This window comes from Schistocerca americana, chromosome 2 (assembly GCF_021461395.2).
Source record: "Schistocerca americana isolate TAMUIC-IGC-003095 chromosome 2, iqSchAmer2.1, whole genome shotgun sequence".
Lineage (NCBI taxonomy): Eukaryota > Metazoa > Arthropoda > Insecta > Orthoptera > Acrididae > Schistocerca > Schistocerca americana.
Genome location: NC_060120.1, coordinates 634,721,590 through 634,736,957, shown reverse-complemented (window position 1 = coordinate 634,736,957; position 15,368 = coordinate 634,721,590). Strand labels below are relative to the sequence as shown.

The 15,368-nt window shown below is 44.4% G+C and overlaps 1 protein-coding gene across 1 annotated transcript in view; it reads left to right on the top strand.

Moving 5' to 3' along the window:
• LOC124595848 (phenoloxidase 1-like) overlaps positions 1-15,368 on the top strand; it is a 190,248-nt gene that overhangs the window by 150,027 nt on the left and 24,853 nt on the right. The window lies entirely within an intron of this gene.

Genomic DNA, 15,368 nt, shown 5'->3' with positions numbered 1-15,368 from the left:
CATTTTCATTACTTCTGTCAATATTTGTAGCCACCACAGCAGTACTGTCCAAGTTCTAATTTGTTAGTTCGTTAGCTAGTTAGTCAGTTTTTTGTTGCGTGGATGATATTCCCGATAAAGGTTAGGATGTACAGCATGTCAACAGAAATATTTCTGTGGTTTCAAGCTAGACATTTATAGATTTTTTTCTGTAAAAATGACTAATTATTTCTATTCAAGATTTCCTCTATGGTATAGAAGGAGTTGTTAAGGAGAGACGTCGGTAATATATATTTGAAAAGACTTCTGCTGTTCATCCGACATTTTATTTTTGTGGGTACATTATCAAAGAGTTTTATAGCTGCGTATTTCACTCCTTGCTGTGCCAAAGTTAGATTCATTGAAGTGCAGTGCATATCATTTACTCTTCTAATGTTCTGCTTGTGAATATCTGTCCCTTTCCAACTAAACTGGATTGTTGGTAAAAAGTTTGATAAGAATAAATATACAGCGAGGCGTGGTTAATATTCTTAGATGCTTCAAGAGATGCCTGCAAGATGTATGTGTCTAAACCCACACATTTCATTTTACTTATTATTGTCGAAGGAGTACTCTTTACCTAAGTGAGGAATTACCCACAATATTATCCAGTAAGACATCAGTAAATGTAAATATTCAATTTATGTTAACTTACTGACTTAAGTATTTCCAAAGTTGGCTATTATTCTTAATGCAGAAGTAGTCGCACCTAAACACTTAAACAACTCATCTATATGGTTTTCCCACTTTCTAGTTTCTGTTATTTTGCACACCTAAGAAAGTAGGTTTTCGTACTATGTTTATTATTTCTTGTTGGTGTAGTAGGTGAATAGGAGAGGGAATATTCTTAACATTACAAAATTAATGAACTGTTCTCGACTTAACAACAACGCACACCGTCAGCAGACTGCACTAATTCCGCCTCCTGACTGAAATAAAATCACACATGCGCAGCTACGCTATAGCTCCAGAATTTCCCCATCTGCTTGCATGTCCTTACGATTGGCAGACACTGATGTGGGCCGTTGGTGATGAACGGTAGCTCCAAGTCTGAGGTCTGCACTGTCTATTTCAGAATTCCTTACTGAACACATTTTTTGTTTCAAAATGTTCTAAGACACCGTAAGAACAAGGACTATTGCCCGTTTACATATTAATCTTAGATTTACGTTTACTACCACGTTTCATAATCATCTTTCTATCCATTTCAGACACTTTCGAACCACTGCAGCTAAATAGGTTGTTTGGTAAGTAAAATTCTGTCTGAGGTCGCAGCAAACTGACTAGAAGCGGCAAAAGGATGAAAGACGTGCACTGTGAATGCGGCGAGACAGAAGCAATGTAGTGTCTATCACAAAGGCATGCGCTTCCGTTTGGGTTATTTGCTTGTTGCTATACTTGTTAAGTGACCGGCATTCTCATGAAACAGGCATCTATCTATGATTTTCAGGAGGAAAGAAGAAAGAATACGATTGAACGTTCCGTTGCTGATGGTCGTGGTAGGATTGCGCAGCAAATTAACCGTAACCTTTCAAAGTAACTATTTCGGTATTTACCTGAAGTGATTTAGGGAAATGACGGAAATCAAAATCTGGGTGGCCAGAGTGGGATTCGAAGCGCCGTCTTCTTGAATACGAGTTCAGGGCCTTACCACTGCGCACCTCTCTCGACTTTACAGTAGGTCTGTTGCTCAGCCTAAACCTGGCTATTCAGATTTATTTTACTCTTAGTCTTACTCAATTATTTAAGTACCTGGATGATTACTTGAAAAGCACACCTCTGAATTCCTTCCCGTTCTAGTCCAAACCGAACTTGCGTTCTCTCTCTAATGACCACGTCGTCGACTGGACGTTCATCGTTGAAGTTCTTTCTTGTTTAATTTTGTGGCTTATTTGATGAAATGTACGCTTGTTTTTCGTTTTTGTTTTTGTTTTTAGAGATTGTTACGCCTTTAAAAACTGATCTTTACTGATGTCAGCTCATACGGTTGAATTCCAGTGACAGTTTCTAACATTGACATTACCTTCGCGTTTGTGTAACCTGTATTCAGTATAAAGAGATTCACATGCCACAAGGAGTTTTAGCTGTCTAGTAGGAAAACACTGATAGTTCTCTTACAGAATTAAATTGTTGTTGACATCATGTTCACTGGAAATGTAGTTATGGTAAATAATACGTTTTTTGTAATAAGAAAAAGTTCGAGTTTCTGTTCAAATGGCTCTGAGCACTATGGGACTCAACTTCTGAGGTCATTAGTCCCCTATAACGTAGAACTAGTTAAACCTAACTAACCTAAGGACATCACACACATCCATGCCCGAGGCAGGATTCGAACCTGCGACCGTAGCGGTCACGCGGTTCCAGACTGCAGCGCCTAGAACCGCCCGGCCACTTCTGCCGGCCTTCGAGTTTCTGTGTTCAGCTTCTGCTCATGCATCGTCCACTGGAGATAAGCAAGACGAACTCGTTAACCGAAAAATGAGCGACATTTTAATCGACCAAGTCTACTTTGTTTTGACAGGGTGTCACCACCAAGCCAACATCTCGCAGCTTTACAAAGATATTTGTTTCTGCAGCAAAGGGAGCTTGTATAACTGCCTGGCTCTGAGTGGTACTAGCTCCTTTTGAAATTGCTGCATATTATGTACTCTAAGTTTTTAATATGTTGTAAGCTAGAAGTTTCTTTCAACCTAAATGAAACTTCGGTGTGTTGCCTTTCGATCGGAGTGATTTCATCACCAGGAACGGTGGTAGCTCATTCCTCGTATCCTAACTCTGCTAACGCCAATTACGTCAGCGATAAAAATACGTGTAAATTGACTATTTAAAATTTGGTGTAAATACGAGAAGTTAACAGACTTACTGTGCAGTTATTATCGATTTATTAAATATTTCAACATTAGACTACTACAGAAATATTTAGCACCTTATGATCAGTAATGTCTTGCTAAAGAGATTCTGTTATTATTTCCATTGTTAAATGGAATAACATTACGATCAAGCTAGTTAATCTTTACAATTAGTCTTGGTTTTTCTACCTTAATATTGCTGCAGTTAAAGAGTATTTTTGCACCAGACGCGTTTCGCTTTAATTTATAAAGCATCTTCTGTGGTCATTCTGGAAACATCGATTCATAATATGACTCTACATTTTGCCATTTATGAATTAAAAACAGCAATTACTTAGATTACTGGCTTACTATTTAGCTACGGAATTTTTGCCTCCTGTTTACATTTTTGCAAACACCACTCTTACCTTCGCCGTTAATGGAGGTTGAGGTCGAAAGAAAGTTGGCTACACATTCACTTTCAGCAATTTTTCGTCTTTTTTAAACCCGCTATTTCTCACGTTGATTTGGTGTTTTTTACATTTTCCGCTCTCACCACACTCTTTATATTTATCTACAGTGAAGCGCCAAAGAAACTGGTATGGGCATACGTATTCACATACAGAGATACTTAAACAGGCAGAATACGGCGCTGCGGTTGGTAACGCCTATATAAGACAACAAGTACCTGGCGCAATAGTTGAAACGGTTGCTGCTGTTACAATGGCCGGTTATCAAGATTTAAGTGAGTTTGAACGTGGTGTTATAGTTGGCACATGAGCGATGCGACACAGCATCTCTGAGGTAGCGATAAAGTGGAGAGTTTCCCGCACGACCATTTCACGAGTGTACCATGAATATCAGGAATCCAGTAAAACATCAAATCTCCAACATCACTGCGGCCGGAAGAAGATCCTGCAACAACGGGACCAATGACGACTGAAGAGAATCTTTCAACACGACAGAGTGCAACCCCTCTGCAAATTGCTGCAGATTTCAACGCTGGGCCTTGAACAAGTGACAGCGTGCGAACCATTCAACGAAACATCATCGATGTGGGCTTTCACAACCTCATGAATCAATGTTCAAGCTGGTGGAGACTATTTAATGGTGTGGCGCGTGCGCAGTTAGATTGGTTGGGACACCTGATAAGTCTAGGTACTTCTCTGTCAGGTGGCACATACGTAAGCATCCTGTCTGATCACCTGCATTCATTCACGTTCATTGTGCACTCCGAAGTACTTGGGCAATTCCAGCAGGACAATGCGACACTCCACATGTCCAGAATTGCTACATAGTGTTCAAAATGGCTCTGAGCACTATGGGACTTAACATCTTAGGTCATCAGTCCCCTAGAACTTAGCACTACTTAAACCTAACTAACCTAAGGACATCACATACATCCATGCCCGAGGCAGGATTCTAACCTGCGACCGTAGCAGTCCCGCGGTTCCGGACTGCAGCGCCTAGAACCGCACGACCACCGCAGCCGGCTGCTACATAGTGGCTCCAGGAAAACTCTTCTTGGTTTAAACACTTCCGCTGGCCACCAAACTCGCCACACATGAAAATTATTGATCATATCTGGGGCGCCCTGCAACGTGCTGTTCAGAAGAGATCTCCACCCTCTCGTACACCTACGGATTTATGGACAGACCTGCAGGATTCTTGGTGTCAATTCCCTCCAGCACTACTTCAGACATTAATCGAGTCTATGCCACGTCGTGTTGCGGCACTTCTGTGTGTTCGCGGGGGCGCTACACGATATTAGGCTGGTGACCCATTTTCTTTGGCTCTTCAGCATATTTTGAATGGTATCTGTTCTTTCGGACATGTCCAAAAGAATAGACACGGCCCATATTTGCGCCTTGAAGGCTAATATGATGATTCAGTGTAGAAGACTCTTTGCCCGACTTCATGCGGGGTTCCTCATAATGCGACGAGCAAAAATGAGGACAAGGGCTGGGGGACGCTACTTCGGTAGTGTGTGATAAATGGGAATTTGGGTTGAGGAGGAGGATCCTTTGGGTAGTCCATGCAGTTGTGGCTAATCAATGTGCCAAGGTGGCTAGATGATTAACACATCAGCCTAGTAATCGAGAGAATTGGCTTCGAATCCTGGTATTGGTAGAAATTTACATTTTCGTTAATGAATTCCTTCATTGCCGTTCAGCAGAGATGTAGGTGATTTTTTTTTTTTTTTTTGGGTGGTGGGGGGTGAAGTGGAGTGGCAGTGATCACGACGAAGCAGCTGAGGTGTGGTGTGTCTATGACATATATTACATACCAAAATTTGATGGAAGATACATAGTTCACACCAGAAGAACATTTGGCACTAGACACAAAGATCATGGAAGAAAAGGAAAATCGTCAAACTTTTGCGAAGCTTACACCAATATTGTTGTTGTAGGCTACAGTCAAATGGTTCAAACGGCTCTGAGCACTATGGGACTTAACATCTGAGGTCATCAGTCCCCTAGAACTACTTAAACCTAACTAACCTAAGGACATCACACACATCCGTGCCCGAGGCAGAATTATTCTAACCTGCGACCGTAGCGGTCACACGGTTCCAAACTGAAGCGCCTAGAACCGCACGGCCACTCCGGCCGGCGTAGGCTTCAGTCCAGAGACTGGTTTGATGCAGCTCTGCATGCTACAACACAAGATGTGTTGTGTGCATAACGTCGAAGCAATCTGTACAGTGAATTACGTTGGCAATCTGTGACAAAATACAATGTGCAATAGTGTAATCTCAATCAACAGCTCCGCCATTACACCAGTGATGCAAGTGAAGCAGCAAGATGATGAAATCGCTGTGATACCATGCGTAGTCAACCACAAGGAAGAAAACCAGCAGAAGACACCACTGATTTCGATTTCTAGCCATACACTGCCCCCCCTCCCCCCCCCCCCCCCCCCAAATGCAGCAGCAGCCGCTACAGTAACAAACAACGGACAAAGAGTTCTAGATTAATCTAGTTTAAGACTGTTTCTTTTTAAGTAACATTTCTCTGTATGTATGTATAAACGCCTGAAGAACATGTTCGAAATGCCTTGTATTATGTTAGATGAAACATAAAATAAAAAGTGACTGGTAGCAGAAATTAGAAATAAATAAATATTTTTGTTTATTTTTGGAGGATTTGTGGGCTACAATATTCAATCTCGCTACGACAACCCTGTGTTCACTAATCCTTGTATCTGTTTTGATGGTCGTTATTAACTCACGATTATTTGTTGCTATTTGTTGCTACGACCCTTGCAACTGCCATCTGATTTCTGTACAAATTGTAAATAGCCTTTCGCTTACCCCTGCCACCATTAGAATTTGAACGAAAGTGTTCCCGTCGATGTAGTCTACAGCTTTCTGTAAGTCAACTATTGCTATAAACATAGGTTTGACTTTCCTTAACCTATCTTGTATGAGAAGTCGTAGGGTCAGTATTGCCTCGCTTGTTCCTACATTTCTCCAGAATTCAAACTGATCTTCCCCGAGGTCAGCTTCTACCAGTTTTTCCATTCTTCCGTAAATCATTCGTATTAATATTTTACAGCGGTGACTTATTAAACTGAGAGTTCGTTAATTTTCACATCTGTCAACACCTGCTTTCTTTGGAACTGGAATTATTATATTCTTCTTGAAGTCTGAGAGTATTTCGCCTGTCTCATACATCTTGCTCACCAGATGGTGTTTTGTCATGGCTGGCTCTCCCAAGGCTATCAGTAGTTCTAATGGAATGTTGTCTATTCCCGGGGTCTTGTTTCGACTTAGGTCTTTCAGCGCTCTGCCAAACACTTCACGCAGTTGATATCTCCCATTTCATGCTCATTTATGTCCTCTTCCATTTCCATAATATTGCCCTCAAGTACATCGCCCTTGTATAGACCCTCTATATACTCCTTCCACCTTTCTGTTTTCCTTTCTTTGCTTAGAACTGATTTCCCATCTGAGCTCTTGATATTCATACAAGTCGTCCTCTTTTCTTCAAAGGTCTCTTTAATTTTCCTGTAGGCGGCATCTATTTTACTCCTAATGATTTATGCCTCTATATCCTTACATTTTTCCTCTAGCCATCCCAGATTAGCTATTTTGCACTCCTTTTCGATCTCATTTTTGAGACGTTTGTATTTCTTTTTGCCTGCTTAATTTACTGCATTATTATATTTTCTCCATTCATCAATCAATTTCAATATCTCTTCCGTTACCCAAGGATTTCTACTACCTCTCGTCCTTTTAACTACTCGATCCTCTCTGCCTTCACTATTGCATCTCTCAAAGCTACCCATTCTTCTTCTACTGCATTTCTTTCCCCAGTTCTTGTCAATTGTTCCCTAATGCTCTCTCTGAAACTTTCTACAACCTCTGGTTATTTCAATTTATCCAGGTCCCATCTCCTTAAATTCCCATCTTTTTGCAGTTTCTTCAGATTTAATCTACAGTTCGCAACCAATAGTTTGTGGTCAGAGTCCACATCTGCCCCTGGAAATGTCTTACAATTTCAAACCTGGTTCCTAAATCTCTGTCTTACTATTATATAATCTACATGAAACCTTACAGTGTCTCCAGACCTCTTCCACGTATACAACCTTCTTTCATGATCCTTAATCAAGTGTTAGCTACGATTATGTTATGCTCTGTGCAAAATTCTACCAGGTGGCTTCCTCTTTCATTCCTTACCCAATTCCATATTCACCTACTACTTTTCCTTCTTTTACTTTTCTTACTATTGAATTCCAGTGTCCCATGACTATTTTAAATTTTCGACTCCCTTCACTATCTGAATAAATTCTTTTATCTCATCATACATTTCGTCGTCTGCGGAGCTAGTTGGCATATAAACTTGTACTGCTCTGGTAGGCGTGGGCTTCGTGTCCATCTTGGCTGCAATAATGCTTTCACTATGCTGTTCTTAGTAGCTTTCCCGCGCTTCTACTTTTTTTATTCATTATTAAACCTACACCTGCATTACCCCTATTTGATTTTGTATTGATAATCCTGCATAGATCTGACCAGAAGTCTGGTTCCTCCTGCCACCGAACTTTAATAATTCCCGCATTATCTAACTTTAACCTATACATTTCCCTTTTTAAATTTTCTAAACTACCTGCCCGATTAAGGGATCTGACATTCCTCGCTCCGATCCGTAGGACGCCTGTTTTCTTTCTTCTGATGACGACGTCCTCCTGAGTAGTCCCCGCCGAATGAGAAACTATTTTACCTCTGGAATACTTTACCCAAGAGGATGCCATCATCATTTAACCATACAGTAAAGCTGCATGCCCTCGGGAAAAATTACGGCTGTAGTTTCCCTTTGCTTCCAGCCGTTCGCTGTACCAGCACAGCAAGGCCGTTACAAGGCCAGGTCAGTCAATCATCCAGACTGTGGCCCCTGCAACTACTGAAAAGGCTGCTGCCCCTCTTCTGGAACCACACGTTTGTCTGGCCTCTCAACAGATACTCTCTGTTGTGGTTGCACCTAATGTATGGCTATCTTTATCGCTGAAGCACCCACCAACCTCAAGTCCGTGGTTCATGCACACAAATATTGACGCAAAATTACCATTACAGACAGAGACATGGTAATCATAAAGAAAATCAGCAAAAAACACCTTCCACCCTACAAGAAATCTACCACATTAGTAACACCATGGCATAAAATAAACAACTGATAGACGAGCAGATTAACACGACAAGCCACACACTTTAATAGCGCTGAATACAGAATTAAGTGTAGACGTATTAAGTAGAAAAAATGGCTCTGAGCACTGTGGGACCCAACATGTGAGGTCATCAGTCCCCTAGTACTTAGAACTACTTAAACGTAACTAACCTAAGGACATCACACACATCCATGCCCGAGGCAGGATTCGAACCTGCGACCGTAGCGGTCGCTCCGTTCCAGACTGAAGCGCCTAGAACCGCTCGGCCACACCTGCCGGTTAAGTACAGACATATGACCATGCTACACCGTGTGTCAGCTCACTGTAACCTCTTAACCATTCAGTTTCCATTCAGAATTAGCGGAACGCCAATTTCATAAGAAAATACTGTTTTTAATCTATAAATACCAAAATGTAGACAGCTTATGTATCCTTATCTCCAGAATGACCATAGATATTACCTTATAGGTAAAAGCGAAACGCATATGGTTAAAAATACTCTTTAATTGCAGTAAGCTGAAGACGGAGAAACCAATAATAATTTTCTCTATAAGCTACTGGCTGCAGGTGGTCATGCAAACGAGAAATACACTCCTGGAAATGGAAAAAAGAACACATTGACACCGGTGTGTCAGACCCACCATACTTGCTCCGGACACTGTGAGAGGGCTGTACAAGCAATGATCACACGCACGGCACAGCGGACACACCAGGAACCGCGGTGTTGGCCGTCGAATGGCCCTAGCTGCGCAGCATTTGTGCACCGCCGCCGTCAGTGTCAGCCAGTTTGCCGTGGCATACAGAGCTCCATCGCAGTCTTTAACACTGGTAGCATGCCGCAACAGCGTGGACGTAAACCGTATGTGCAGTTGACGAACTTTGAGCGAGGGCGTATAGTGGGCATGCGGGAGGCCGGGTGGACGTACCGCCGAATTGCTCAACACGTGGGGCGTGAGGTCTCCACAGTACATCGATGTTGTCGCCAGTGGTCGGCGGAAGGTGCACGTGCCCGTCGACCTGGGACCGGACCGCAGCGGCGCACGGATGCACGCCAAGACCGTAGGATCCTACGCAGTGCCGTAGGGGACCGCACCGCCACTTCCCAGCAAATTAGGGACACTGTTGCTCCTGGGGTATCGGCGAGGACCATTCGCAACCGTCTCCATGAAGCTGGGCTACGGTCCCGCACACCGTTAGGCCGTCTTCCGCTCACGCCCCAACATCGTGCAGCCCGCCTCCAGTGGTGTCGCGACAGGCGTGAATGGAGGGACGAATGGAGACGTGTCGTCTTCAGCGATGAGAGTCGCTTCTGCCTTGGTGCCAATGATGGTCGTATGCGTGTTTGGCGCCGTCCAGGTGAGCGCCACAATCAGGACTGCATACGACCGAGGCACACAGGGCCAACACCCGGCATCATGGTGTGGGGAGCGATCTCCTACACTGGCCGTACACCACTGGTGATCGTCGAGGGGACACTGAATAGTGCACGGTACATCCAAACCGTCATCGAACCCATCGTTCTACCATTCCTAGACCGGCAAGGGAACTTGCTGTTCCAACAGGACAATGCACGTCCGCATGTATCCCGTGCCACCCAACGTGCTCTAGAAGGTGTAAGTCAACTACCCTGGCCAGCAAGACCTCCGGATCTGTCCCCCATTGAGCATGTTTGGGACTGGATGAAGCGTCGTCTCACGCGGTCTGCACGTCCAGCACGAACGCTGGTCCAACTGAGGCGCCAGGTGGAAATGGCATGGCAAGCCGTTCCACAGGACTACATCCAGCATCTCTACGATCGTCTCCATGGGAGAATAGCAGCCTGCATTGCTGCGAAAGGTGGATATACACTGTACTAGTGCCGACATTGTGCATGCTCTGTTGCCTGTGTCTATGTGCCTGTGGTTCTGTCAGTGTGATCATGTGATGTATCTGACCCCAGGAATGTGTCAATAAAGTTTCCCCTTCCTGGGACAATGAATTCACGGTGTTCTTATTTCAATTTCCAGGAGTGTATTATTCTCGTTTTAAGATTGGTCTTTTATAAACTGCATGTGGGCAACGATTAGGAACTAGAGATGGCAGCAAATTCTATGTGAATGTCATTGCTCAGGACAAGCTAAACTGTACTAGGTGGCCGACTAGCAGGAGCCTCTGGCGTGCGAGGTACATGGTATGAATTCGAACGAACAAGATTTGCATTTTTACCAACAACAGGAGGAAGAGCAAGAAATTCTAACTCTTGAGGTTAACATACACTCATGCTCATAAATTAATTATAATGATGATTCATGGTGAAACAACGCTCTGGTGGGCGGTTTTCGGATTGAAATCAACTCGGGGTATGACCATGCGGTGCATTTGACCTGCGGTCGTCGCACGATGGCGCTGGCAGCAATCCACATACGCAGAGATGTGTTGGTACATGTCAGAGTACGGTGCAGCGAGTAAGTGTGCAGACGTTTTCAGACGCGCTAATGGGAGTGTGTGTCGAAAATGGCTCAAAGAACACATATTGATGACGTTATGAGGGGTAGAATACTAGGGCGACTGGAGATTGGTCAAACACAGCAGGTCGTACCACGGGCCCACTGTGTGCCAAAATGTGTGATCTCACGATTATGGCAACGATTCCAGGAAACGTGTCCAAGCGCTACAGTACGGGACGTCCACGGCGTGCAACACCAGAGTACTGCAGGTAGCCTTGCTCGGGACCTTACCACAGCCACTAGAACAGTTGTCTCCAGACACACAGTGTACAGACGACTGAACAGACATGGTTTATTCGCCCGGAGACCTGCAAAGTGCATTCTACTGACCACTGGTCACAGGAGAGCCTGTGAAGCCTGGTGTCAAGAACACAGTACATGGTCATTGGAACAGTGGTCCCAGGTTATGTTCACGGACGAGTCCAGTCAAGTGTATCGGGACGTCATTTTACACCAGTACGTTCGCCTTTTCAGGTGTGCAGTGGGTCCCACCTTCCTCCTGATGGATGATAACGCACGGCCCCACAGAGCTGCCATCGTGGAAGAGTACCTTGAGACAGAAGATATCAGGCGAATGGAGTGGCCTGCCTCTTCTCCAGATCTAAACCCCATCGAGCACGTCTGGGATGCTCTCAGTGGACGTATCGCTGCCCGTCTTCAAACCCCTACGACACTTCAGGAGCTCCGACAGGCACTGGTGTAAGAATGGGAGGCTATACCCCAACAGCTGCTCGACCACCTGATCCAGAGTACGCCAACCTATTGTGTGGCCTCTGTACGTGTGGATGGTGATCATATCCCATATTGATGTCGGGCTACATGCGCAGGAAACAGTGGCGTTTTGTACCACATGTGTTTCGGGACGGTTTTCTCAACTTATCACCAATACCGTGGACTTAACAGATCTATGTCGTGCGTGTTTCCTATGTGCCTATGCTATTAGCGCCAGTTTTGTGTAGTGCCACGTTGTGTGGCACCAAATTCTGCAATTATCCTTAATTTATGAGCATGAGTGTAGTTTTGCCTTGTGATCTTGACAGACTGCTAGTGTACATGTTAAAGGTAGCACTTGTTAGAACTTCAAATCGTTCACAATGTGACATTGTGAACCCACTTTTGATGAAAGTGGAGGACTGGTTATTAATTGTCACGTGTGAGTTGAATGAAATCTCTCTATTTCTTTAAACAGTTCCAAATAATAAAAGGGTGAAGCCCTCTAGGTTCGTCAGCGGCTGACACCCGTTGATGACGGGAGGATGGAGGCGACCCTCGGTGCTGCTGGTAGAGTCCTGGATCTCGGTCGAATCTCAGAGACACATCTTGCAGGACCAGATGGTGAGACTTGACTCTGGTCGAAACTGCAGCATGCTGTGGCAGGATCCGTGAAACTACCACCTCATTTACTACTTTCGTTCTGCAAATTACTTAACACAGACTAAATATCTGGCGACAACAATAACAAAACAAAGTTCCTTCAACATAAACATAAGAGCTTAAAATTCAGTAAACAGGTAATTATTATTCAATTTCTTTCGCTTGTGCCTTTGTCCCACAGTTTCCGCAGGGTCGGCATTGTTTCTATCGGATTTGTCATGGGTAATCTTAAGAGGCGAACGGATGCCCTTCCTGCCACCATTCCGTACCCCCCCGGGATGGAATCAGTGTACACCAGCAGTCTGCGTCTAGTGTAAATCGTGAGATAGTGCGAACGTGTATCAAATGTCTGTGAGTTGTGTAACTGAGGCGGGACGTGGGGACCAGCCCGGTATTCACCTACCAGGATGTGGAAAACCGCCTAAAAATCACCAGGTAGGCCGGCACCCTGGCCCTCGTCGTTAAGCTGCTGGGCGGATTCGATCGGGTGCCGGCGCGCCTACCCGAGTCCAGGAAGCATCGCATTAGCGCTCTCGGCCACCGTGGTGGGTCAGATAAATGTTATTCAATGTGTGGTCCCTTAAATAGAACGAGTATGCCCCTTGGTGCCTCTGGCCAGGAACACAACAACTTTACACTACTATATGCTTACGTATCACAGCCTTCAAGAGCGGCAGGCAGCTTAAATACCGAGGCTTCATTTTATCAACTTAAATGGCAGGAGAAGCATAGCTAAAGCCTTAACAAAAAAGCTTTTAAAAGTTGCACAAGTTCCGACGTCGTCGCGAATGGAACAGTGATCCAGAAAGTGTAGAATAAATTTCTTTGTTTCACGTCTATGAGTACAAACATGTTTTTAACAACATATATGAAGATGGTCATTGCTGACCGAAACCGGTGGTCTGAGAACCTACAAGTTTGTGATCAGAGATGTCAAATAAAGACATTTATTTTGAAATTTACTATACTTAAAAAAAAGAGTTAAGGCTGGCCAAGCTCATAACTACTCTGCTTAAATAGATATAAGTTACTGCCACACAGGCTGCCAAGTACGCCCACAGAATCACATCAGCTACAGATGCCGATGAACTTAACTATAAGTGGACGTGGTCGCGCGGGCAAGGGCAAACACCGGTCAGGCTGTAACACGACTGACCGTGGGGTGCTGTGCAGACCAAGTCAAGTAAGACAGTCCGACCGTACGCAGATCAGTACTTTCGGTCAAGCAAGCTTAATTAAAATAACGTGGTACACAGCTATTGTACTCGAGAGGGGCGCCCTACTTTACACAAAAGGTCTCGGCAGTAACAGCCGCAATAGGAAAAAACAATACCAATTACAAACAGCACAACTGATCTCACAACGGCCAGCACTGTCGGGAACAGCATGACCATCTACATCTACATCTACATTGATACTCCGCAAGCCACCCAACGGTGTGTGGCGGAGGGCACTTTACGTGCCACTGTCATTACCTCCCTTTCCTGTTCCAGTCGCGTATGGTTCGCGGGAAGAACGACTGTCTGAAAGCCTCCGTGCGCGCTCTAATCTCTCTAATTTTACATTCGGGATCTCCTCGGGAGGTATAAGTAGGGGGAAGCAATATATTCGATACCTAATCCAGAAACGCACCCTCTCGAAACCTGGCGAGCAAGCTACACCGCGATGCAGAGCGCCTCTCTTGCAGAGTCTGCCACTTGAGTTTATTAAACATCTCCGTAACGCTATCACGGTTACCAAATAACCCTGTGACGAAACGCGCCGCTCTTCTTTGGATCTTCTCTATCTCCTCCGTCAGACCGATCTGGTACGGATCCCACACTGATGAGCAATACTCAAGTATAGGTCGAACGAGTGTTTTGTAAGCCACCTCCTTTGTTGATGTACTACATTTTCTAAGCACTCTCCCAATGAATCTCAACCTGGTACCCGCCTTACCAACAATTAATTTTATTTGATCATTCCACTTCAAATCGTTCCGCACGCATACTCCCAGATATTTTACAGAAGTAACTGCTACCAGTGTTTGTTCCGCTATCATATAATCATACAATAAAGGATCCTTCTTTCTATGTATTCGCAATACATTACATTTGTCTATGTTAAGGGTCAGTTGCCACTCCCTGCACCAAGTGCCTATCCGCTGCAGATCTTCCTGCATTTCGCTACAATTTTCTAATGCTGCAACTTCTCTGTATACTAGAGCATCCTCCGCGAAAAGCCGCATGGAACTTCCGACACTATCTACTAAGTCATTTATATATATTGTGAAAAGCAATGGTCCCATAACACTCCCCTGTGGCGCGCCAGAGGTTACTTTAACGTCTGTAGACGTCTCTCCATTGATAGCAACATGCTGTGTTCTGTTTGCTAAAAACTCTTCAATCCAGCCACACAGCTGGTCTGATATTCCGTAGGCTCTTACTTTGTTTATCAGGCGACAGTGCGGAACTGTATCGAACGCCTTCCGGAAGTCAAGAAAAATAGCATCTACCTGGGAGCCTGTATCTAATATTTTCTGGGTCTCATGAACAAATAAGGCGAGTTGGGTCTCACACGATCGCTGTTTCCGGAATCCATGTTGATTCCTACATAGTAGATTCTGGGTTTCCAGAAATGACATGATACGCGAGCAAAAAACATGTTCTAAAATTCTACAAGAGATCGACGTAAGAGATATAGGTCTATAGTTTTGCGCATCTGCTCGACGACCCTTCTTGAAGACTGGGACTATCTGTGCTCTTTTCCAATCATTTGGAACCCTCCGTTCCTCTAGAGACTTGCGGTACACGGCTGTTAGAAGGGGGGCAAGTTCTTTTGCGTACTCTGTGTAGAATCGAATTGGTATCCCGTCAGGTCCAGTGGACTTTCCTCTGTTGAGTGATTCCAGTTGCTTTTCTATTCCTTGGACACTTATTTCGATGTCAGCCATTTTTTCGTTTGTGCGAAGATTTAGAGAAGGAACTGCAGTGCGGTCTTCCTCTGTGAAACAGCTTTG